This window comes from Mya arenaria, chromosome 8 (assembly GCF_026914265.1).
Source record: "Mya arenaria isolate MELC-2E11 chromosome 8, ASM2691426v1".
In the NCBI taxonomy this organism is placed as follows: Eukaryota; Metazoa; Mollusca; class Bivalvia; order Myida; family Myidae; genus Mya; species Mya arenaria.
This window is the reverse complement of record NC_069129.1, coordinates 56,750,954-56,778,887: the sequence shown is the minus strand read 5'-3', so window position 1 is coordinate 56,778,887 and position 27,934 is coordinate 56,750,954. Positions and strand designations below refer to the sequence as shown.

The window sequence follows — 27,934 nt, the reverse complement described above, 5'->3', positions numbered from 1 at the left end:
TTTAAATAAACGACTTGAGCCAGTTACGCTTACAAATTTTCGAGAAATTGGGCCAGATGCTTGTGGACTGTTCTCAAGTTTGTATAATATTAAGAGAAATTACATTTGTATGTATCATCTGGGACCAATAAAAATATTACTTTAAGTTATCATGTCGTGCCGAGAAACACTAATACTCAACTCATCTCAACTCAGTTTATTGCTTAAAAGTAAAAACATAATATATGCATTAAATAAATATGTTATTCTGTCTCCAAAGCCAGTGCCTGCATGTCATTCTGTCTCAATGGCCAGCCTCTGCATGTCTTCTGTCTACATGGCAATACATTGCAAGCCTCTGTGTGTCCTTCTGTCTCCATGGCCAGCCTCTGCATGTCTTCTGTCTCCATGGGCAGTCTCTGCATGTACTTCTGTCTCCATGGCCAGTCTCTGCATGTCCTTCTATCACCATGGCCAGCCTCTGCATGTCTTCTGTCTACATGGCAAGCCTCGGTGTGTCCTTCTGTCTCCATGGCCAGCCTCTGCATGTCTTCTGTCACCATGGCAAGCCTCTGTGTGTCCTTCTGTCTCCATGGCCAGCCTCTGCATGTCCTTCTGTCTCCATGGTCAGTCTCTGCATGTCCTTCTGTCTCCATGGCCAGCCTCTGCATGTCCTTCTGTCTCCATGGCCAGCCTCTGCATGTACTTCCGTCTTCACGGCCAGTCTCTGGGTGTACTTCTGTCTCCACGGTCAGTCTCTGGGTGTACTTCTGTCTCCATGGCCAGCTATTGTGTGTACTTCCGTCTCCATGGCCAGCCTCTGCACATACCTCTGTCTCCATGGCTAGCCTCTGTGTGTACTTCCATCTCCATGGCCAGCCTGTGCACATACTTCTGTCTTCACGGCCAGTCTCTGCACATACTTCTGTCTCCATTGTTAGTCTCTGCATGTCCTGCTGTCTCCAAGACCAGCCTCTGCATGTCCTTCCGTCTCCATGGCCAGTCTCTGCATGTTCTTCTGTCACCAAGGCAAGCCTCTGTGTGTCCTTCTGTCTCCATGGCCAGCCTCTGCATGTCCTTCTGTCTCCATGGTCATGCTCTGCATGTCCTTCTGTCGCCTTGGCCAGCCTCTGCATGTCCTTCTGTCTCCATGGCCAGCCTCTGCGTGTACTTCCGTCTTCACAGCCAGTCTCTGGGTGTACGTCTGTCTCCACGGCCTGTCTCTGGGTGTACTTCTGTCTCCATGGCCAGCCCTTGCATGTACTTCTGTCTCCACAGCCAGTCTCTGGGTGAACTTCTGTCTCCATGGCCAATCTTTGGGTGTACTTCTGTCTCCATGGCTAGCCTCTGCGTGTACTTCCATCTCCATGGCCAGCCTCTGCACATACATCCGTCTCCATGGCCATTCTCCGCACATACTTCTGTCTCCATTGTTAGTCTCTGCATGTCCTGCTGTCTCCAAGACCAGCCTCTGCATGTCCTTCCGTCTCCATGGCCAGTCTCTGCATGTTCTTCTGTGTCCACGGCCAATCTATGCATGTACTTCTGTCTCCATGGCAAGGCCCTGCATATCCTTCTGTGTCCAGCCATTGTTTGTAACTCCCTCCCAATGACCAGTCTCTGCATGTCCTGTCTCCATGGCCAGTCTCTGCATGTCCTGTCTAAATGGTCAGTCTCCTTCCGTCTCCATGGCAAGTCTGTGTGTGTCCTTCTGTCTCCATGGCCAGTCTCTGCATGTCCTACTGTCTCCATGGCCAGTGTCAGCATCTCCTTTTGTCTCCAAGGCCAGTCTCTGCATGTCCTGTCTCTGGGTGTCCTTCTGTCTCCATGGCAAGTCTCTGTGTGTCCTTCTGTCTCCAGCCTCTGTTTGTAACTCCCTCCCAATGGCCAGTCTTTGCATGCAATTTTGTCTAAATGGCAAGCATCTGCTAGTCCTTCTGTCCAGTGCCTCCTTCCTTCTGTCTCCATGGCAAGTCCCTGCTGGCCTTTTGTCTCTATAGCCAGTCTTTGCTTGAGCTGTCTCCATGATAAGTCTCTGATTATCATTCTGTCTCAATGGAAAGTCTCTGATTGTCATTATGTCTCCATGGCAAGTCTATGCTGGCCTTCTCATTCTTTTGCAAGTCTTTGATTGTCAATTTGTCTCCATGTCAAGTCTCTACTTATCCTGACTACCATGGCCAGCATCTGCTTATTATTAAGTATCCATGGTTAGTCTCTGATTGTCCTTCTGTCTCAACGGCAAGCCTTTGCTTGACCATCTGTGTCCATGTGCAGTTTCTACTTGTCCTCTGGTCTTCATGTTCAGTCTCTGGTTGTCCTTCCGTCTCCAGGTCCAGTCACTGTTTTTCCTTCCCTCCCCACAGCCAGTCTCTGTGTGTCCATTTCCATGGACAGTCTCTGCTAGTTCTTCTGTCTCCAAGGTCAGTCTCTGGTTGTCCTTCCGTCTCCAGGTCAAGTCTCTGTTTTTCCTTCTGTCCCCACATCCAGTCTCTGTGTGTCAATCTTTATGGCCAGTATCTGCTAGTTCTTCCATCTCCATGGCCTGTCTCTGCTTGTTTTTCTGTCTCCAAGGTCAGTCTCTGCATTTCCCTTTATCTCCATGGCAAGTTTCCACTTGTCTTTCAGGCTCATCATCATGTATATGAAGAACTTTGCACAATCTCAATGGAAGTCCATTCTGCCTTACCCTTTAACCTGAAGAAAGAAACTTTAAAATTGGTAACATAGTATAAACAATTAACAATGTTTAGAGCTTAAAGCAGTTGTTTATCATATAAACAAAATGAAACTTACGTCAGAAATATTTGATATTGGTGGTAATAATTTCTAAATTTGCAGTTATATAGTACATATATATTTCATTCAGGGGAACCTTTCTCAGCCTTTAAACAATTTTATTTACAAAAACTTCCACAGTTCCATGTTTTACATTATGTATTGACCCTTTTCCCAATACTGGATAATATTTACCTGCACAACAGACTTGCCCTGGACACAGTAAAATAATGAGTAATAAAATATTTCATCAAGGCAATTACAATTAAGTTTCATGCAGATTGGACCAGATTTATTACAAAAATATAGTTTTTTCTCTGACTAGATCTAGAGACCTAGTTTTTGAGCTCATATGACCTAGTTTCAAACTAATTTTTAGGATTTTATTTCAGACAAATATTATTATTAAGTTAATGAAGATTGGAGCTGAGATTGCACTCGGTCAAAGTTTAAACATAATCAAACCAATGTAACTAATATTTGGTCCAATGATATGATTTCTAGCAAAGAAATTTGAAGATTTTACCAAGATATATAACTTTTTATCACATGTGACTTTTTTTCCAAGAAATTAACATTGTGATCAACTGCCAGGATATAATATTAAAGTAAGCTTTAGTTTAAAATATATCTAAATATATAAAATAACAATGACCTCTCAGACAGGTTGATTCACTGATACTATTGTATAGTTCTGCAGCCTAAATCATGCTGGATGGGGCTGTGTTCAGGTAGAACTGCTAAGTGCCTGATGTTCCGTTTCCTGCAATGGCTTGAATCACAGGTCTTTGGCGCTGAAATGTACAGTTATTTCTTGGATATAATCCTAAATGCCATACATACAATCATACAGCATTTAGAAATGTATAAATCGAGGTGTTCAATTGCATATTTGAATACCCAGTAATTTGATCAATCATAACTTTAATTTGATCAAAGGATACAGACATCTAAACCTCAGAAATATATAAATGAAGCTGTTTAAATGCATATTTGTATACCCAGTAATTTGATCAATCATAACTTTAATTTGATCAAAGGATACAGACATCTAAACCTCAGAAATATATAAATGGAGCTGTTTAAATGCATATTTGTATACCCAGTAATTTGATCAATCATAACTTTAATTTGATCAAAGGATACAGACATCTAAACCTCAGTGTAATCTTACTTACAAAGACTACAAGTAATAATTAAAGTAAGAACAAAAGCCGGCACACTATCATATCCCACACCAAATTATAAACTGTATCAACAACCCTTATTAACAATTTGATAAAGCAATAACTTAAAAAATACTGAAGCCAGACTTATGGTTATTAAGTACTGCATTTCTTCTCATTGAGAAACATCTGTACATTTTTTTAAAATAAAAACCAAAATATTTTTTTGCTCTGGACATAACATAAGTATGACAATTAACAAGGGTCAAACACTTAACAAGGGTCAAACACTTAACAAGGGTCAAACACTTAACAAGGGTCAAACACTTAACAAGGGTCAAACACTTAACAAGGGTCAAACACTTAACAAGGGTCAAACACTTAACAAGGGTCAAACACTTAACAATGGTCAAACACTTAACAAGGGTCAAACACTTAACAAGGGTCAAACACTTAACAAGGGTCAAACACTTAACAAGGGTCAAACACTTAACAAGGGTCAAACACTTAACAAGGGTCAAACAATTAACAAGGGTCAAACAATTAACAAGGGTCAAACAATTAAAAAGATACTTCACTCATGGCTCATGTGCTCGCACTTCACCTCATCGAGATCTTTCTTTATGTGAGGTTTGAAGTAGGTTCCAAAGACTTTTCAAGTTATGACCCAGACAAAAGATCAAAACGAAATTTAACAAACACCAAAAAAACTGGAACAAGAACTATGTGGATTTAACTTATAGATAAACTAGAGATGTTTGTGAAACAATTACACACCCCGACCCTGAGCGCCATGTTAGGCTCTGCCAGCAGTCTTTGCAGGATAGCACATGTCCCCTTTACCAAAGGCTTGAAAGTGGTGACTACACTGCATCTCTTGTCTGAAAATACACACAAGCAAACCAAATGATTATTCACTTGCATTCAATTAGCCTTTAATTTAACTTTTGAATGTGCCTTTAAACAAAGTGTTATGACTCAGTCATCAGAAGATGTAGTTTTAATAATTCCTTTTTTCTCATTTATTTTTCAAATAGATATATATATCAGTACAGTTTCTCAGAAATTCTCACCATATACAACATATCTATGTTTTTTGATAGGATATACATATATTCAGAAACAACAAGCAAATTCGTTGAATTGATATCCCCCGCCTGATTGGGCTAAGTCCAGGAATGGAAATCAATTGTTGATGAAATACATCTATGAGTTTTGAGTTTGATTGCAACTGTTAAATATTGTATATATATAACATTTAGAATTGGCCAAGAAACCTAGTTTATGACTCTATGCTACCCCGTTCCAAACTAATCTAAGCTTTCATCAAGGCAAACATTCTGATCAAGTTTCATGAACATTGGTTCAGATATATATGCAAAACATACAGCCTCTAGAGTGTCCACAATGTTTTTTTAAGATTTGACTCAGTGACCTCATTTTTGACCCCACATGACCTACTAGTTTCAAACTATTCCAAGATTTAATTGAGGCATTCTGATTAAGTTTCATGGAAATTAGAGCAGATGTATTGCCTATAGGTTGTTCCAAAGATTTCTGTAAGATATGACCTCATGACCTAGTTTTTGACCCATTAACCCACTTTTAAAGCGTAGTCAAAATTCAACCTAAGAGAACATTCTGACCATGTTTGAACTTAATCAGACCAATCACCACCATAAAATAGTTTCGGACAAGATTTTTGAAAGATTTGACCTAGTGACCTAATTTTCAATCGCATGTGACCCAGTTTAAAACATGTCCAATAGTTCATCAAGGAAAACAGTCTGATCAAGTTTCATGAATATAAGACCATACATATTGCCTCTTATGTGTTTCAAAGATTTTTCTAAAATTTGACCTAGTGACCTAATTTTGACCCCATATGCCCCACTTTTACAAGCGGTCCTTATTTCATCAAGGGGTACATCATGACCAAGTTTGAACATAATCCGACCAATCATTTCCATTCCGGACAAAAAAAATCTAAGATTTGACCCTGTGACCTAATTTTCAATCACATGTGACCAAGTTTTATTTAAGTCCAAGATTTCTTCAAGGAAAACATTCTGATTAAGTTTTATAAATATTTGACCATGTATAATGCCTCTAGTATGTTCCAAAGATTTTTCTAAGATTTGACCTACTGACCTAGTTTTTGACCCAATGTGACCCACTTTTTTATCTGGTCCATATTTCATCAAGGCTTACATCATGACCAATTTTGAACATAACTTGACCAATCATTACCATGATATGGTTCTGGACAAGATTTTTGTAAGATTTGACCTAGTGACCTCATTTTTTATCATATGTGACCCAGTTTTATTTACAACTTAGAGTTCATCAAGGAAAACATTCTGGTTAAGTTTCTTGAATATTTGACCATGTATAATGTCTCTAGTATGTTCCAAAGATTTTTCTAAGATTTGACCTTCTGACCTAGTTTTTGACCCATGTGACCAACTTTTTAAAGTGGTCCATATTTCTTCAAGGGGTACATCATGACCAATTTTGAACATAAATTGACTAATCATTACCATGATATGGTTCTGGACAAGATTTTTCTAAGATTTGACCTAGTGACCTAATTTTCGATCATGTGTGACCCAGTTTTATTAACAACCAAGAGTTCACCAAGGAAAACATTCTGATAAAGTTTTATTAATATTTGACCATGTATAATGCCTCTAGTAGGTTCCAAAGATTAAAATAGGTCGAGATATGAGCAAGGAACATTCTGACCAAGTTTGAACATTTTCTGATCAATGCCTACAAAGATATGGTACCGAACGGACGGACGGAAGGATGGAGGGACGTACGGACGGAATGACAGATGGACAACGCCAAAACAATATCCCCCTCCGGAAATCTTTGATTCGGCGGGGGATGATAATAAATACTTCTTTCAAACTGGAAACGAAATTGAAATATTTACACATAACTATTTTAATGTCTATCCAACAATTTCATACATAATTAATTGTTTTGTTATTTTGGCATTCTCAAAAATTATCACAGCTTACCATTACTGCTCAGGTCTGTATTCATTGCTTGATTTTTAGTTGACTGCTCTCAACTCTCCGTCTCCGTTTCTGATGACGACTGCTATGTACACCACCCGTCTCATCATAAAAACTGTCCCCAGTGTCACATGACCGGTCACATGACCTCTGGTCACATGATCTATTATGGTCACATGACCTTGCACTGGATAAAGAGCGTCCATCATGCGTTTCACCGCTATTATTCCTCATTGGCACATTATGACACAAAGAGTTTGGGGGGTTAGCCATCGATTCCCCCCCCATAGTCTCACAATACCCCGTACAGGGCACTGTTGACTACTGCTTTGGTGGTTTATTTTCTGCAGAGATTTCTGTAGGCTTTTTGATTGGTTAATATTATTGCAGTAATTGTCACTAGTCCTATGGTGGAGTTCCGTTAGGATGAAAGGTGACAGGCTGAAAAACAAAGCAAGACAAAAATTATGAAAAAGAAGCAATAATTAAGCTTGTTATCTGTCCAGTAACACTTAATCATACAATAGCTATCTGTTACTCCAGGCAGTCCATCTTTGTAATTTGCGAAAAGTTACTTAACTATTGAAAACTGTTTTCACTATTTAACCCTTTACTTCATAGATACGCAATTTTTCTTATCTATCCATAGCTTCATAGATACGGATCTTAACGTTTTATCCATAGCTTCATAGATACGTAATCCTACGTATTCGTAATGTAGGGGCATTTATTTTCATACCTGATGCTTGTTTATGCGCTATAAATTCATATTCATGAAGTATAAACATCGATAAATACAATGCACTAAAAAAAACACTATGTTACTATTTAAAGAATTTCGGAAAATCGCGAAATAAGGTCACTGGTATCAAAGATACGTAAAACGTTGACTGCGCAGGTTTGTGGGCATTTCTGTCTCGTTTTCCTCGTGGAAATTTACACAATACTGCAAGTTATAATTAACTACCAATAATACAACTATATTTTATTGATCACGCGCCTGACGTCACAGGTCATGGTTCGAAAACGTGTCAAAATGTCGGCCATGTTGGATAAACAAAAAATCATCTGGCTTGTATAAACAAAGGCCATAAATCATTATATGGGACATATGTGTCACTTCTGTTTCGCAAATCCGGTCATAAAAATGCGCATCTGCTTCTACAAATTGAAAGTAAGTACAAATGTGTTATAAAATAATGACTATCCCTATTGTTAAACTTTGACATGACCCAATTTAACATCGATCAGCTGTTGAAACACGTGTTTTCGAATACACAAGAATGCAATGTAGAGCTAATATCTGCCCTTGTTAACTTCAGTTTAAAACAACATTCCTGAATAATGTCATTTATATTTCAGTGTTTGTCTGACGAATCGGAACATTCTGGCTTCAATTAAAATGAGTTTGAGACATTGAGTACGACGTCGAGAATTCAGACCTCGGCGTCACGCACACAAGGATACGAGAAATGAGGATTTTTAAAATCAAACCCAAATGACAATACATGGACATGCAATAAACGATATAAATTTAGTAAACAATAACATGCAGGCCTCATTTAGTAGTTGAATAATAACTTTATTTGTTCATTGTAGTGTTAAATAACCGAAAGTTATACGTACTGTGACTGTTGATCAACTTTTTTTTTCTTCTGTATCATATATATAAATATACCGTGCTTCTTTGTTGTGAACTATTTTTTAATTCTGTCCATCTTTGTTTCAATTCAGGTTGCATTAAATGAATTATAAAAATATGTTGTTTATATAATATTTCGTGTTGTGTTTGATAAATAAAAGTGTAATAAAAATTAATTTTCATCAAATTTGACATATTTTTCTGTTTGTTTATGAATATCATGCGGAAATAATTTAGATAACAAAATAAAATTTATATGACTGGATTGGAAATTTAATTCTCTATAAACTTTACATTGATGACTTATTGATTAAACCAAAAGAAATACTAAGAAAATAGGTTTGTAATACATTAGGGTTAAAATTCCAATAATATCAATAATCTCCTATGAAGTAGGGGTACTGATATGAACTGATAAGCCATGAACTGGCAGCCTGAAATGGCTTAGGTTTACATGAAGTAAAGGGTTAAGATAACACATAAAAGTGTCTTAACTACAAGAGATAAACACAAAACATTTGAACATCCATTGACAATCTGAAACATCAAGAACTGTATTTGATTAATAGCAGGTATCATCTCATCCCATAGTGACACCAGAGAATTCCTTTAAACTTAGTAGTCGGCTACAAGAGGCTTAAATATTAACACATCCAATAATTCTTAACAAATATGAGCATAGTTAAGCATAAACTTAAGCTATATGTGCATACAGGATAATGAGATGATCCCTCGGAAGAGTGCAGCGTGTCCATCTTCAACATAGGATTCACATTAATGTTCATTTTATGGTAATTTCCCGGAGCATGGCCGTTCACTACTGTCCCGTTTATTCCGTTCATTCCCGATATTTCCGCCGTTCACCACTTTTTTCCGTAAACTATCTGAATAAATCCGCTGAGCAGCATCAGTGTACTTAGCTCTAGGGTCATTTTGTATGGCATCTAAAATAAAGGAAGTTTTTCATTAAACTTAAACTTGGACTCATTTCAGACTGATTAATCTAAAACTGTTGAGGTATTTCTCTCCACAAAATTAAATATAGATGACTATTAAATGGAAATGGCCACACTGATGAAAAATAGTAAGCACATGTACACTTCATGATGACCATGTGTACCAAGTTTCAGAACAATCAATCAAAAACTGTTTGCAGCCAACAGACAATATCTATGAGAGCCCTGCAAACCAATGCCAACACTGGTTAGAGTAATATTAAAGTTAAAGATTAGAGGCAGAATGAACAATTATTAAATCAAGATTTAAGAGCCTTGCTACATGCGCCATTTTTTGCTGGGCAACATGTATACAAATTTGCTTTGAGGCATAAAGTATTTCATCTAATAAAAACAATTCTCTAGCTCCAACTTACCCATCATCCTTCGCTGCTGTTTTCCCTCCTGTCGCTGTTTCCACCAACACATGAACATGAACACAATCACCAGCAACATCATCACGCCAAGAACATTTCCGAGTATCATGTACAACATCTCGCTGCTTGGCTGACGTGTCTGACGGCTCTCATTCTTGTTGGATTCTCCATCATCATTGTCCTCGCCGTCGGGGGGTATTTAGTCATGGGCGGGGGCAAGATGATGATATCAGGGTTCTCAGAGCTCTCGCCTGAAATTAAATGAATGGGTTTGTCACTAAATGGTGTCTATGAGAAACTGTCAACACATTCTTACAGGCAAAAATGAAGATGGTCAAAGAATGTGTCTGTTAACAATTGAGGTTTTATGGAAGTCTTAAAATGCTTTTGTTTTACTGGTATATCAAATATTATGAAAAGAATTCATTCTAATGGGGTAGATTGCAAAAAGCAAATATCTCAAAACAAAGTTTAGTAACGGTAAGTGCTTAACTTATTTCTACCATTTCCTGCTTAACAGCGTTGACAATATTTTGCAAAATTTGAATGAAGAAAAGTAATTGTTTTACTAACCTTCTGTTTTCATAACTGCCTGATTACTAAAGGATCTATTCCCTGCCGCATTGAAAGACTGCATCTTAATGAGGTATTCGGTTCCCAGCATTACATCCTGGAGTAAATGGGCCCGCACGCTGGGCTCAAGTAGAGTCACGTTTTGGAAGGGCTCGCTACTGTGGTACGGCTTGTAGTAGATGTAGAAACCTTCAATGGGTGATGAGGCAAGGGCATCTTCTGGTATGTGGTAGTCTGCAGATGGAAAAAAACATGTACATGATTGTATTTGAGCTGCCATTCAATGTGGGTATCTGGGGCATTAATCATATTATATCAAGATCTTTTTACATCATGTTTGAATTCAGCATTTGAACCCTATCATCAAGGAGGTTGCGAATTTTTTACCTAGTTGAATGAATTTAATCACAGCATACTTTTTAAAAGTTCACCATTTTGACAAAAGAATCCTGATGTAATTTCAAGTAAGGCTGCTGTTGTATTAAATATAGGCTGATTGGTCCGAAGTTTGTTAAAGTTAACAATGATGTTGACTACATTGTTAACATCCAAATCTGTACTGCTCTGAAACTTAAATGGCTATGCCCTTGGTCTGCAGAATTTCTTACAAGATGTAAGACATCTATAACAGCTGTACCTGTTGTTTTTAAAAATATCAGCACATCAAAAAATATTTCAAGTTTTATTAAAGAACAAATTTAGAACAACCGTCCCATTATCATACAAATATTTTTACCTGCCACATAACAATCAGGCCATATTTGCCCTCAAACTTGAGCGGTGTCAGTTCAACAATAGTTGGCTTGTTGGTGGGTGGTTTCGACTGCGGTGGTTGGTCCATCTTCATCTCAAAGTACTCCGTGTTACCTGAGTAGGCGTTATCATTATTAGAATACACTGCTGCGATGCAGAATTTGTACGTCCCACGTGATTTCAGTCCCGAAACTTCAAACTGCCTAACATGAGAATTGATCTCAACGTCTGGAGTCTTCCATCGATTGTCATTGTCTTTCAACTTCGAATCCTTTGACATGGATAAAAGCCACTTATACTGAACACGAAAGAAGGCGATTTCCGGTCCTTTGTTTTCTGGCACAGTCCAATTCAGCATCACAGACTGGTCGGACAGTTGCTTGACCTCGGGAATGCTTGGTGGAACTAGCTTAACTAAAATTGAAACAAAAAAGTCATGAGGTAAACTGAAAATCTTACATGAAAAGCATTTTCCTAAATATTTTATATTCTTTTAATTTCTGAAACTCAAGTTTTGCCATGTTAAAAATAGATATATAAATATAAAAGTTTTCGAATGTATCCCTTAAAAAGATTAGTAGTTTTGTATCTTACCGGTATTTGATATTATATGATGTTGTAATGGTATATTTATGAATTTTGTACTTTTTCAATTTCAGTTCAATGAAATATGATATAATAGTATTAAGAAATGAAACTTGTTGCATTAGGGAGCTAAACTGTGCAAGTCTTTATATATTTGCAATAACCTTTCAAATTAAATGTGAATGTGACATGACATCTGTCTCCAAACTTTATCCAAGAACAGTAACTCCTATCTCGCCTGGTGGTTCAAGATTGCGAGTGTTCTCTCCCTTGTGATGTTTAGTTTTCTTCTGTCTGTGTGTGCGTTTTTTGTGTCGTCTGTTTTTTTTGGCTTTGACTTCTGGCCTGCAGAAGTCTGGTTAGCCTCTATCAAGTTGTTCAGCGTCTTTAAGTGACGTTTTGGTAAGAATCAAATACTGAGGCTGAAAAAAAAAAAAAATGGACATCTTTACTCAACATATCTTCATTATTCTTAACTCTCTCAATTAAGTGGATTTGTACATTATGATATTAGTTAAAGATGACTTTGTTAGTAATATGTATGTTATTTTTCAATTTAAAAAAAAATAGGCTACAACTACAAATGTTGACGTATGCATGGTTAGAAAATAATCATTTTCCCAATAGTTGTGTTGGTACGAGATCTCGACTGATGTTTGTCGAATCCAGTGCTTTATTGTAGTGTCAAATTTTGCAAGAAATATAAATTGACAATAAATGCCATTGTAACCACAACACAATGGTAAACAGACTTTATTTCAATCAAACGATAAGCGTCAGTTCCTGTCAAATGACAGAGCCAATGTATTGTTTGTGTATATTGTAAATAACCTTATGCTTTATATGTGTCCATAACGTTTGTGTGTTTGTTTGTTTTTTGTTGTTATTTTTCTATGTCTATACTTTGTATTGTATTATATTGTATATATTTGTGTATGTGTATATAAACTATACTTCTCTTCACATTTGGAGGATAAACAGAATAAACTAAACTAAACTAAACTGTTATTGTTTTTTTTAATCTTACTGTAAGTTATAAATATATAAAGTAGAAGAATTTGATATTGACCAATTACAAACAAAGATGTAAATGCCAAACAAGCGAAAGCAATAAAAGAGAATGATAGTTATACCATATGAAAATGAAAATGACTATAAAAATCAATACATTAAAAATAGAGCTGCAAGGCAGATGCATTTGAATAAAATCCTTTGCAAAGGGATGTAATTTAAAAATATTCAGATTTACCTTATCTGACCCACATTTTGAGGGGTGAGTAGGTCATTGTGGTTATTTTTAAACCTTTTGTTATGACCACCATCCGGGCTAAAAGACTTTTGAATCATAGGTATTGTTGTGCAAGGACTAACAAACTATATATAATCGCGGCCTTGAAGAGCATGTAATACAATTAATAAGAAGGATACAAGAGTTTAGCAAAGTTTTAAAGAGATTCAAGAACTTGAGTATTATGATACCAGAGATGAGTACAAAATAAAGAATATTTTACCATTTGTCCCGAATTACTGCTGTATATTTCAGCAAAGGTTCAATTATGTTTACATTTGTTTGACGAGTAAAATGTGAAAGCAAATGGTTTCTAACTTGTGTGTGCAAATTAAATTGTCATAAATATATATATATACAGTCATTTTAAGGCTTGAACTCAATTGGCTTGATTTCCTTGGTGGCTCGAACTGGTTGTAAGGACCAATTTTGTTTTACTCTTTGTGAGCATTCCCGCTTGGCTTGATATTCGCAAAGCTTGAAGTGTCTTTGCCGGTCCCTGGGATATCGAGCCAACAGGTTTTGACTATATATATATATACATCTTCCCAAAGAGTGTGCAATCAAATGTCATAAGAACTGTTACTTAATTGAATACAAAGTGAGTATCAGCATTATAATTAATATTTTACCTCATAAATCTGAATAAGCTAGCTTAATTTTTGCCGCAAAACAATTTGTTTGAAAATATATCTCATTACAATTTGATAGTTGATAAAATGGCCCTAAAACCACCGTCCTGCTAATACACAGGAAATTTTGTTAGTAAAAGATGTTTAATAAAACAAATATACATGTATCAGCCACAAATAATGGCAACCTTTCAAACATTTGATGACTAAAAGTACACAAGTAACACAAAATTAAATTTATGTCAGTTTTAATGTTATACACTTTTATTGATTTTATGAATGATTATTAAATTAACCTTTTCTCATACAGTATTATAATAAAATTCCATCTACACATACCAGTATCTCTGATTGTAATATCCACGTTAACGAGCAGCTCTGCATGTGTGAGCCCCACCCTATTCTCGGCAAAACACTGGTAGAGGCCCTTGTGACGTGCCTCTGCATGGGCAATATACAACCGGTTTCCTGCAAGTGTAGTAGGTGTTTCATAAAGTTGCATAAAACTGTTCCATTAAAAACAGCTTCTCATTCTCAAGTTTACACAAATATCTGCAATTGCATTATTTGGAATACAATAAAATGGAAACTTCGCTAACAATGAGTTTGACAATACAAACCTAAGATTAAATAAACTCTTTAATATCACCAGGCCCCATTTTCTTGAACTTTTGCTTAAGTAGCAGTCTTAGGTAGCTTTATTTCTAAATATACATACCTAAATTTGATTTTGGTAAATGAAAAATTGTTTATTGTGGTTATCCTAAAGATAATTCATATTTATAGTCTAACAACTCTTTATAAATGTCAATATAATAGAAATTAAAACTAAAGCAGTAGCTTAATCCTGTTATAAGGGCTCAAGAAATACCAGAAATTGCCCTCAGGTGGTTGGATGAAAACTTATTTCTTTTTTTTCAAAAGGAAGACATATCAGTTTTTACCAGTACTTCTATTGTAACACAATGGGTCTACTTACGTCCAGCGAAATCTCGAAGAAAGTTGCCATTGTGGTACCAAGTTACAATGGGCTCAGGTCAACCAGACACCGCACACACGAGCTTTATACGCCCGCCAAGGCTAACGTTGACCTTGCCCTCCTTTACTACGATACTTGAAGGCTCTGTAATCAGAAAAGTATCGAATTCATACAAACATGCCTTGACAGAAAAAGCACAGCTTTTGCGAAGCTTTTGAAAAAAACGCAGCTTTGGAAAAAAAGCACAGCTTTAGTGAAGAAATAGCTCCGCTAAAGCTGTGCTTTTTATGAAGCTTCGTTTTTATTTATAATTGAGAACAGTTATTATTGCACACCCACTTATTTGACACACACCCAAACTAAATAAAGGATTTTTCACTCCTTTACAGCAATCCTTGGAGGGTTTGGCAACAGCTGGTACATGTTAAACAGACAAATAAACTTATGAAAATATGAACCATATAAAGCCTTTAAAAAACTCTTCATTACAAGGATGTGACGTGGGTCATGCAGCAAGCAAATACAAGAGTACCACAACCATGTGCCAAGGCTTGTCTGCTTTTCTCCATTGATCAGATTCCTGAAACTTGCCACACATGTTATTGTGAATAGGTGAACCAAGTTTCATATTCACATCTTTAAATAATGTTTTTTTAAGATATGGCCAACATAAATTTAGTTATTGGCACAATAACAACAGCTGCAATAAAACTAAGGACAACAAGACTGAGACAGCACATTGATATTTTTCTTTGAAAAACCAACAATCTACCCAGTAATAATAATAACAGTGCATATTAATAATGGTGTTTGAAAAACAGACCTGCCAATAACACTTTAGAAGAACATACCTGAGACCTTGAGCATGAGGACCTTGAGACCGTCAAGCTGCAGAGCGTTGAGGCCATTGTTAGCCTTACACATATACGTCCCCTCATCCTCGACAGTCATGTTGTCCAAGTACAAATTACCTTTAACATAACAGTACATGTTTCACACCAACAACAAGAGCCTCATCTGTTCTTTATACAGTCGAACAAGGGGCTTTAAATCATTAAAGACAAGAGTTATGGGCCTTGCTATAGATCAGTGTATTGTCTCTGGCAACATGTGTTCCAAGTTTGATTCAAAAAAATTTAACAAGTTACCGTATGTTGAAAGTTACATGTAGTTTCTTACTAGGACCTGCACTTTTTTCTTCAAAAAGCTTCAAGCATTAACTTTTTAGAATTAATGTCATTAATTGGATGTCCCTCAAAATAATTCTAACCAAATTTCATAGTTAAGACCTTCTGCAGCCTATATAATCATAAGGACCCAGTCAGTTGTCATGTTTAGTTGTGATGTTATTACCACTAAGTACTAATCAAGTGTGTCAGGAAAAAGTAGCACTAATTTTTCCTAGAAAACAAATCTGAACATACACTGCATTACAGACAAGTTATTGCTCCTTGTAAACTTCATATAAAGAGTTTATGTAGACTTACTAGTTTGATTTCTTACCATATATTTGTCGGTATCGCCCGAGTAACAGAATGCCACCATATTTCTCCCAGGTGATGACAGGTGGTGGATTTCCGATGGCGGAACATTCTAGAATGACATTGTCTCTGACCGTTGCTTGGAACTCCGTACGTGGCATTATAACTGCTGGTTCTTGGTTCGGAACTGAAAAAGAGAACAATTTATAGCTGTAAACATTGTAAACTTTTATCACATTATTATTTTGAGCTTCGAAAATGTTTCTTCCTTATCCTGATTTAGAACTGAAACATCAAAAGACAACTTGTATGATCATGACATGGCAATAATATTATTGAATATGTACAAGGATTCATTCTAGATTTCAGAGGGCGGGTCAGTGGCATTGTTGCATAGGGCTATACCTCTTATGCAAGAGGTTGTGGGCCCGTGCTCAACCAGATTAACATATTCCCTTGGTCTCTCAAAAAAGACAACAATACTGGTTTCTACCCAGTTAACAGACCAGGGGGTTAATCATATTCACTAAATTTAGCTACAATAAACTAGCCTATATATGTGCACCCCCTTTTCTTATTCAAGCATGTTGCAGAAACATTTGTTTACCTATACATATAATGGTTACAGCTAGTATATCATTCTGCAGGTGAATTCACTATGACAGTCATGTAACTCATTATGCCATCATAATGATGTGTTCCCCTCTAATATATACCTTTGTTCAAAGCCATCATGTTAACTCATTTTTAAAGCTTTAGGTGCACGTTTTATGACGTAAGATTTATGTAAGCACTATCTTACTGCAAAATTACAGGTTTTTATGAACACGCTTAGTTTTAAATTCAATATTTTTAACCCTAATGACGGGCTTACACGCAAGGGTGTTGCTAAATGAAATCCAAACTCTGAAATTTATTGTAAAGACTTGACTAATGCTCCTGTCAATAACTAATACCAAATAAGTAACTTATGTATGGTTGACATTCTTGAACAGCGAATAAAAGGATAAATTACACAATTTTAGCTATAATGGGCTGAATAGAAACCTTTATTTTTCATTTTACTTACTTAATTTATTTATTTTAATACTGTAATGATCCCAATTCATTCTACCTTTTCAACTCAAAAATCTTATTTGCAGGATTAGAAGGTAATTAAGCAACTAATAGGGGCACTGTGTCAGATATAAATCATTACAATAACTGTCCGACCCAAACTGCATGTATTCATTATTCATTCATGTATTCTTCAGCACAGCAGAATATTGTCTTTACTAATTTCTTTGTTTGACTTTTAACTGCAAACACACTTATACAAAGCAAAAACCCTACAAAGTTTATGAAATGTCAGATGTAAATATAAGCCCTGGTTTTTGCTTGTGCTCATTCTAATAATTACCATGAAGAGTCGGTGATAAATCATTTTTGGTTGAGTTTTTTATATATGACAAGATCAATTTCCTGGGCTTTACTATGAGGTGTTGGGGGTTGGGGTTGGGGGTGGTTACTTTAAAATTTTATGCAAAGGAGAAAAAAAGTATTCAATAGGTCTTCAATATCCCCCTCCAAAAAAAACAGGGAAGAAAACAAAGTATTGACTGACCTTATTTGCTAAAACCAAATTTTTAAAGTAACCCTCAAATTTGTCAAAGAGGGCACTTCTAATATTATCGAGTTTAAGTCAAGATTTTCAATGATTTGTCATGTGAGGTAGTACTAAGCACCTTAGACAGGCAAAAGGGTACCAAGCCTACAGAAAAACAAATTATCGCATCCCTGTTTCCAATTTAGAGGTCAGAAAAATGCATAATCTTTTATGTTCATCAGTATTCCACGAAAATGTGCAGTTTCTTCATCTATCATTTCAGGCCTAATATCCTTACTTATCATTCCTCCAAAGATTTAATTCGATATTAATGTTACCCTTGTTGTTTGATGTATATTTTGGATGGAGAAAAACGAACATCCAGAAAATTATGGGTAATTTTCATTATAGGCAACGACAGCGCAACATTTTGGGAAAGCCATCTTAATGTTTGTGAGCGTATTGTTAAAATCATGTGTATTAGTACACATTATTTAGGGATAAATAGGCCTGTTTTACTTAATGTACTTGAAGATTGGAAAATATTCCATAAACACGGCCATTAACAATAAAACACATCATAGTAGCATAAATTAGTTGATTTTTAGACAACACCCCAAAATTGGCACATTACAACAGATATTGTCTTTACAACCAGACATTTTAATCTAGCATGCATGCAGAGGGCAAGTTCCTGCAGGAAACTTTCAAAAATATCACAATGTTGGTGGTCTAAAGGTAAGTAAAGGTAATTTCATAATTGATATATATCGGGGGGCCACCTGTAATGCTATAGCTCCTGTCAATAATCTCGACATTAGAAACAGCTAGCTCATTATAGCCAGTCTTAATGTCAATGCTTCTGTTTTTCTATGTGAAATACATTTTGAGCTAAGTAACGTTTACTGAAATGTGTATCAATTTCTTGGCCAATCTTTAGATCAACATCAAATCCTTAAAAACACAAGATTTTTTATCTAATTTCATATCACATGTGAACCAGTTTAAAATATGTCAAAGAGTTCATCAAGGAAAACATTCTGATCAAGTTTAATGAATATAAGACCATACATATTCCCTCTAATGTGTTTCAAAGATTTTTCTAAGATTTGACCTATTGACCTAATTTTTGACCCCATGTGAACCACTTTTTAAGTGGTCTATATTTCTTCAAGGGGTACATCATGACTAATTTTGAACATAACTTGACCAATTATTACCATGATATGGTTCTGGACAAGATTTTTCTAAGATTTAACCTAGTGACCTAATTTTCGATCATATGTGACCCAGTTTTATTTACGACCAAGAGTTCAACAAGGAAATCATTCTGATAAAGTTTCATAAATATTTGACCATGTATAATGCCTCTATTATGTTCAAAAGATTTTTCTAAGATTTGACCTAGTGACCTAGTTTTAGACCCCATGTGACCCACTTTTAAAATAGGGAAGATATGATTAAGGGGAACATTCTGACCAAGTTTGAACATTTTCTGATCAATGCCTACCAAGATATGGTACCGGATGGACGGACGGACGGACGGACGGACGGACGGACGGAAGGAAGGAAGGAAGGAAGGACGGAAGGACGGAATGACGGACGGATTATGCCAAAACTTTATCCCCCTCCCGAAATCTTCAATTCGGCGGGGGATAATATTACTGCTCTCACACACACACACACACATGCACACGCGCAAACACTTGCTCCCAAACGCGCACACACGCAAGCACACACGCACATTGCATACACACCCAATCATATGATGTTTATATGATCCATGTCCCCTGTATTAGCTTATATATTCTACTTATATTTTTTAAGCTAAGATTTCTTTGTATGGTAAATTGTGTCTTTTATTATAAAGTTATATTGTATGTTTAAGTACTTATCATTTTTTGTTGTGGGTTTCAAGTTTGTCGTTGTTCAACGCAATTTATTCTATTTTAATCCTTAATTTCAAATACGTCAAGTATGCATCAATTGGTTGTGTTCTATTATTATACTTGGTTGAATGTTAATAAAATTTTATTAGAATAATAAGAAAGTTACATATTATGTTTATGTATTTGTTTTTTGTCACTATTCCCAATAAAGCTCCACGTTTACCTATATTTATATTAATTGTTCTTGAAGCTATGAAAATGTTTAATTTATTCCATAATTGTTGTGTCTCGTTACACTCCCAGAGTAATATATCAATAGATTCAATACCAGTGAATTACAGAATGACTACATAAGCTACAATTGACAAGTTTCAATTTAATAAGCAGTTGGTATTGACTTCTTAAAAGAAATTTGTAGTAAAACTAAAATTATTTTAATAATTCTTAATGTTATAGATAATAAATAAATACACTAGGTTTGACCCAAGGCTTTAAAGCTGCACTCTCACAGATTGAACATTCTGACAACTTTTTTTATTTTTTGTCTTGGAACAAGCCATCTTTTTCGAATTTCCATGGAAACAAGTTAAATAAGAAAGCTGACATAAAATTAGATCGCAGATATTTGTATTTAATTTCTGAAAAATAATGTATTATGCATTTTTCTTAAACTGTTAGTAACAGTTTAGGCCATAAGACATTTATTTTCGAACGGAAATATGAAAATCTTTGATCTGATTTTTTGTCGGGAATCGTATATTATTGGTTTAAAGATATTTACACAAAAATTTGCTCTTTCCAAGACAAAAAATTAAAAAGTTGAAAAAATGGTAAATCTGTGAGAGTGCAGCTTTAAAGATGGCATACCTGCACATCAACAGACAGTTCTGCAGTGTTCCTGATTGAAATTTGCTAGACCTGCTCTCACATCATTTTGTTTCCCAGCCTCCCTCTCCAGACTGGTGAAGACGGATGATAAGAACTTCATCAACATAGTTGTTGCCTTCTCCTGCCACATCCATCTTACATCCTTCATCTCTAACAATTTGAGCTCCTTCAGCACATTCTGAAAAAACAAAAATAATTTTGGGGTGCTAAATATGGGAAATAAAAGATCTCAAATAGCACTTACTTATTTTTTCATGAGCAGAAATATGTTTAGGAATGACTTGCATGCTTTAAACCTGCAAACTCACTTAGTGAATTAACTATCAATTTGCCTGTATTTTCCTCAAGCTACTTGTCCTGAGGGGGCTCTTTTCATAAAACCTATTAAGCTCACCTAGAATATTCTGAACTAGGGGAATTAATGGTATGACATTATGAGCCCATAACCATTAAAATATCAGTTTCGAGGTACTTATAATAAACAATAATAGCTAATGAATGTACTTAAATGTCATTTATTTCCACAGTATCTCACACTACTGTTAGAATTCAAGCATGAAGATGCTTAGCACTACTTTGGATGTTTTCTCTTTGATTATATGACATTAAAATATAAACAGCGTTTAGTTTAACAATCACAATTTAAGTTATGGCAAAACAGTGATTGGTCTCCATGGTAACATTTCTTAACAAAATTTCAAGTTACTAATTGCTTATCTGAACAAATATCCTTTGCAGCATTAAACACTATTTCAGAATCATATCAATGGAGCAGTCAAGACAACACACATGGACAATCTGTACAAATGAATTCACATGAAAACACTACATTTACAACTTAATAATTCCCTGGCATACACAAAAGAAATATCAATTCTGACATTCAGTCTTGACATGTATTACTACTCCACATATGGTTTATATAACTAAATTGCTTGACAACACATGTTCAGTACAACAGAGGGTGAAATGGTGTACAATACTGTTCGAAGAAATGCATATCTAAATGTTCTCAATAGCTTCAATACAAAAAAAGTAACTTAATTAATTGCAAATGGTTGCACAATAATTGCAAATGGTTGCAATTGTGCCATCACAATCCAAATGATAAAAGTAGACATACACATATTTCGATAGGCTTCTGAAACTTGAAAATAATCATTGATACTATTAAAGCTGTATTTGCTGCTTGTGAAAGGACTAGGGCATAAGACAAAGTCTGAATAGTATCAAAGAATTAAATGGAAATACCATAATAGCTACTTGTTTAACTGTTTCTAAAGTGTATAATATTATAGCTTAATTCATTTAACATGTCAGAGATAACATAAGGTTCTTAACAATATTTTGTGTTGAACATCATGTTCAGCACAGTCAATACAAGATGAATTCTCAAATCTATGAACACAACTATATACAAAGAACTAACAACATATAGCAAAGATTTTTAAATAAGTGATATTCACAAATTCAGTAGACTTTTCAATTTTTAGTTGTAAAAATAAGTGTATTGATACTATAACTAGATAAATTAGAACACAACCTACATTTACAGCCAATGAAACTGCAGACCGGTAAACATTAGTTCTATGCCTATTTATTAAAAATTTAATCTTTTGCAGTTGCGAAAAGCTGACACCACTGTCACTGACTCATTCATTACATAATTATTGCGTCATATTACATTTAAAATGTGTCAAATAACAAGGTTATAATCTTAGTCAGTAATATGACTAGAATAAAAATCTTAATGATTAAGAGCGATCAGTCGGTCCACCCCATCCATTCTTAAAACTTAAGATTTTAATTCATTTTATATCACTATAATATAGCTCTAACAGTTTCAATAACTAATAATTGTTTTTACAGAAAATTGATTAAATAAAGGGTTTACAATTCACTGAACGGCTTGATAGAACTATTGCTTAACACTAAGTCTTGTTCAAGGTATTTTTCAAGTATTGCTTTTTTCAGTTCAAATAACTCGTTCCCATGGGCTACTCGGTTCTCGGCCAACTGTTGTTCTACTCTTGCTCTCTTCTTTTCCAGCTCATACAGTTCGTCCACCTCACTTGATTGTTTTCGAGCTGTAAAAGATCCAATGTTATGACCTTCAAAAGCCTGATAAACATTATAAATAAATGTAAAGAACCTTGGAAAAAGGATAGATAGAGTCAGATATATAGTTTCACCACAATATGAAGTGAATGAGACTCATGAAATTTACTACAATGTGGTATTTCTTCCTATAATTAAATACAAACTTTGCCCAAAATGACATACATTTCCTCTGCATTTTCTCTGCAAATACACATGGAACTTCATCTGAAAAATAAATAAACATCCTAGTAAACGTAATAAACTAAGGAATAGGCATGAACATTTAAATTTGTTTTCATATTGTTACCTATTCTCAATACCAGTTATTTCCATATATTGCTTAGATAAAATTGTCTTTTAAATATCAGATTATTAGATTACCGGTTCACATGTTTAAACACTTAACTCATTCCGAAAAAAATAGGGTATTTAATATAAGCAATTATAGCCTATTATCTTTATGTATCAGTTTATGGTAAATGTAGAAGCCTAAAGTAATTGGGCAGATGCTTTTCTATATTTTATAGTTACAGTGATTTTGGACTTGAACCAAACACAATCAAAAGCAATACCAAGCTAGTTTTCACTTATAAGTTACTAACATACCACTTTCCATTACTTTCCATCATCAATGCTACCTGACATTGTCGTGCCGAAACCAATCCTTAACAATGACATCACATACCTGTTGACGAAGAAATCAAAGCACTGCCACTGTACTTGTAGTCTGTGTACATTCCGCAGCTGAAAAACATTACAAAAGTTATGGATAATATGGATATAAAGTAAATGGTTAATACTTTTTTTCAAATATTTATTTAAGCAAAATAATGAAACAACATTGGACCACACCTCCTCTATATTTTGCTTGTACTGGTAAAACCGGAACATGAACTTTCCTTGTATCATTTCATAACTTTTGCCAACCTGAAGTTAAATATGTTTAAATTGAATAACACTTACATGTAATGTTTTCATTCGACCTGCCACATGCACCAGTTCCAGGTTGAGAGTTGTCATGATCTACAACAAAGTAGACACAAGAAATCATAAAAAATATCATGCATGAGTTGAATATTGTGTCCAAAACAATGGACAGAACACCCAAGTGAATTTGTGTCAATTTCCAGAACAATATTTCACTAGTAAAATACCAAATTGCTGAAAATTTGTCAATTATTAACAAGACATTAAAGCTGCACTCTCACAGATTGAATGTTTTGAAAACTTTTTTTTATTTTTTGTCTTTGAACTAGCGAAATTTAGTGAAAATACAAAGAAACCAGTTATAAAGGACTGGTGACAAAAACTTAGATGGTAGAATTTCATATTAAAGTTCAAAATTTGATGTTTTTTCTTAAACCGTTAAGAACTTAGAACTATTAAGCCTTAAAACATTAATTTTCGAATGGAAATATGAAATTCTACAATCTGATTTTTTGTCAGCAATCTTATATTATTGGTTTGCAGATATTTATGCAAAATATTTGCTCCTTCCAAACAAAAAAAATAAAAATTGAAAAAATTGGTATAACTTTGATAGTGCAGCTTTAAACAGAAAAGCAAATATTTAACTGATTTTTTTTTCCAATTTGCAAGATAGACATACTTCACATGAACATTGGTTTGGACACTTATTCCTCAATATTGTGATAATTAACTTATATATAAAATGAGTTAGTGTTCCTTTATTAACATTTGTGTGAACACAGGTTCACAGGAATCTGTTATTGTTTAGTAAACAAACTTAACATAACATGTTAAAATCAAAGTAATATAGTCATGTAAAATTCGTTACGGCTGTGCTGAAGTAAATAATCCTATAAGTCAAACTTTTAATTTACCGGTATATAAAACAGTTAAATACCGTTCTCAATGATGAATGAGTAGGACCCACTCTCAACCCCGCCAGCAATGCCAGTCAGAACATTTGTGTCCTTTAGTTTATCTAAAAGTAAATTATCGCATGCTGAAAACTGATCTCTAGGTCCACCCCCAGTCTTCTGGCTGCGAAAGAATTTCTCCTTTGCTGAAAAAGTATGAACATATTCAATCAATTCAATTTAAATATCACCGGCAAATTATGCACAGTTCAAAGCAAATAAATTATTAATTTCACATTGCAATGATTTAGTGGGAATCCAGGCCCCACAAAGAAACTAAAATCAACAAACTTTTTTTAGAATTGAGAAAAGTACATCATCATGGAAAACAAATAAACCTGATATAGTCTGGGGTTTTTTAATTTTTAACTCTATTTTTTAACTTTATTATTATATCCATGAACTTTACTGCATTATAGAGGATCTTATACAGTTATTATTGTTTTCAAGAACTTAATTCCTATAACATTTTATCATAGAAAATGGCCTAAAGCTACATTGTTCTGTTAAATTTTTGATTTACCCCGTTGCTTCGAGTTCTGGTACATCTTCCGGACCTCTTCCACAGTTCTGCTAGTACCACCACAGCTGAAGTAGGAGTACAACATCATATACTAAAAATCCAACATGTACTGAAACACAGTTATTATACAAATGTAGACCATTTAACACAATAATGTCAGGCATGAACTTTAGTTGTCACAAAATAGTGATTAATGAAAATAGAAGCAAATTAATATATATTCCCGGGATACTGCTCTTGAATCTGTAAAGTTCCACTAATTTCAAGGAATACATCAGCATATAAAGTGAACATAAAATATTTCAGAAGCATCAGAAAATATTAAGCAATGGTACCACATAATAGTTTTCTATATTAAACACATTTATACTAGGGAAAGTTTAAGTTAGAAACAAAGTGAAAATAAACACCATGAATCATATGACACTTATGACTTACGAATTTATTTCCATTACAATCTCATCCCATTTAGCCTCCTTGGCCTTAATTCCGAGAGTGGCCCCTTTAAACTTTCCAAAAAGTGAATCATGTTGATTCAGTATTGTTGACAGAGCAGCGTGTCGCTCTGAATCAGTCCAATTATTTGAGCATTTCTTCAACTCGTTTATTTTGGCCACTGACACACAATCCCGATGTTGACATAAGCTTGTGGTTCATCTTCCAGTTGAAGAGTATTTAGTGGAAAATAACCGCTTATGCGAATGCAGTTCAATAAAGTTGAGACTGAGTTTAAAACTCAGCTGAGAACGTTCTCAATTTTTTTCGTGATCACCAAATTGAGTCAGATCTCAACTGAGTCAAAAAAAAATCTCAAGTCAAACTTAGAGTTTGAGTTTGAGGTTGAGTTATAGTTCTTTCGTGAAACTGGGGCCTGGACTGCAGCAAGGGCCAACCTATGATCGAGGAAGTGGTTGTTGACGAATTGCTCCATTTTTCCGACCCACCAATGCAGCAGCCCCATGGATGCTTCACATCCGGTCCAGTAACAGGTTGACAGAGGTCACTGATGGCAGCTCTGAGTGTCTCTACCTTCTAGTCGACAAGGGGCTGCATGGACAAGAACCCCGTACTGCTAGTCCCATCCTTCAGATACCTGAGTGTTACATACAGAAAATGGAATTCTGCAAAATAAAAAAAAACTACCACAGTATTGTCAAATGGCCTTCATTTACAAAAATGATTGACAACATTTAGTAACTATGTACCTGATGTTGACAAACATCTCATTAATGACAGAGACATCTGTTGTCTCATCAACCATGATGGCAATTACCAGGGGGATTTCCCGACATCTTCCAGTAGGGTGTCCCTCAGCAATAGCCCAATCTATATCACTGCTTCCTGGATGAGCCTCAGTGATTCCCATTTTCATTTAGCACCTTTGTGAAGGTTTAATGACGAGGATGTTGACTCCCAGCAGCTTGCCTGAAAAACATTCCATCACATTGTTGCAAACAAGCTGAAGATGTACAGAAAAAATGTTTAATTGCTAACAAAAAAACCCTAAACATTTGTAGATCTCTATTTGCTGCATACATTATTTTCTTAAAATGTTTGTAAGTTACAAATCTGCACCTGCATGGTTTTGCCTATGGTTACTAACTTTTGCAATAAATTTGAATGCCGGCCGCTTACCTCGAAACATGATGCTCTTTGTTTAATAAAAGACACTAAACTGAGTTCATTTAGAACTACCAGCTACTATTTTGGGACGGCACTGGTGACGTATGTACTGATGTCACATAGTATACCTTGAAATATATGTAACATACATGTCTTTTAAACCCTTAATAATTGAAGTATTTATTTTTTTGCACTTAAAATGTACATACAGTATATACAGTATAAGTGCAAAAAATTAAATACTTCAATTATTTATGAGTATCATAGCAGTTGTATGTGTGTGGGTGAGGGGGGGGGGGCGGTTGTATTGACTGGTGCATAAAGATAACCTGAGGCTGATGACACTTGCACCAATGTGAAAAACACAAGAAGAAACATGCGCAGATTGCTCCCAAGTCGGCCAAGTGTCAACTTAAAATTAGATAAAAATCTAAATCAGTTCACTCCAGCAACTGAGTTACTCGATAACAAGTTTCAACTAGTCAGTCAAGAAACTGAATTTGTTTTATATTTTACGCCCATAAAGAACAGCCAATCAAAATAAAGTTTAAACGCAATGACCCAAAACTAAAAACTGCAGCAAATACATGTACAGTATACATACTGGTTGAGAAACTGCTGCAATGGGGCCGCGAATATTTTATACCCATTTTCTTAATAGTCTTATTTTAAATAAAGCTAAGCACATATCTAGATCAATACCAGTCTGGCACGATATTGAATAAACAGGTCATCATGTCATAAATAAATCTGTGACCATCTAGCTAATTGGCGTGTGAATGGCATGAAAACAGTCGACGGATTATTAAAGACGGGTAAGTGGAAGAAGAGGCAAAAAGACAATATTTATTTGTATCGTTTTTGATGTTTCAAAAACTATATAGTTGATTGTGATAATTGCAATTACTCGTTAATTATCAATTAATCGTTAACATAGAATTGTCATTAAATAGCCAGCAATATGTATTATTTCAAACTCGTCACATTAAAGCTTGACTTTAAAATCGACGTTTCAAATCAGCCTAAAAGTTTTTAAAGAGATCTTTTGGCACTAAAAGAACTGAACACATGGCTTTTAACCTGCTATGGTTCTAAAGTCACTCATGGCTTCAATATGAAGAGGTTAACTGCGCTTATTTGTTATTTAACATACATTGTGCGAGACTGTGCAAATTTATATGAATAAACGTTA

At 35.1% G+C, this 27,934-nt stretch overlaps 1 pseudogene; it reads right to left on the bottom strand.

Moving 5' to 3' along the window:
• Positions 1-2,176: 2,176 nt before the first annotated feature.
• Positions 2,177-26,485, bottom strand: LOC128244377 (uncharacterized; annotated as a pseudogene).
• Positions 26,486-27,934: the final 1,449 nt, after the last annotated feature.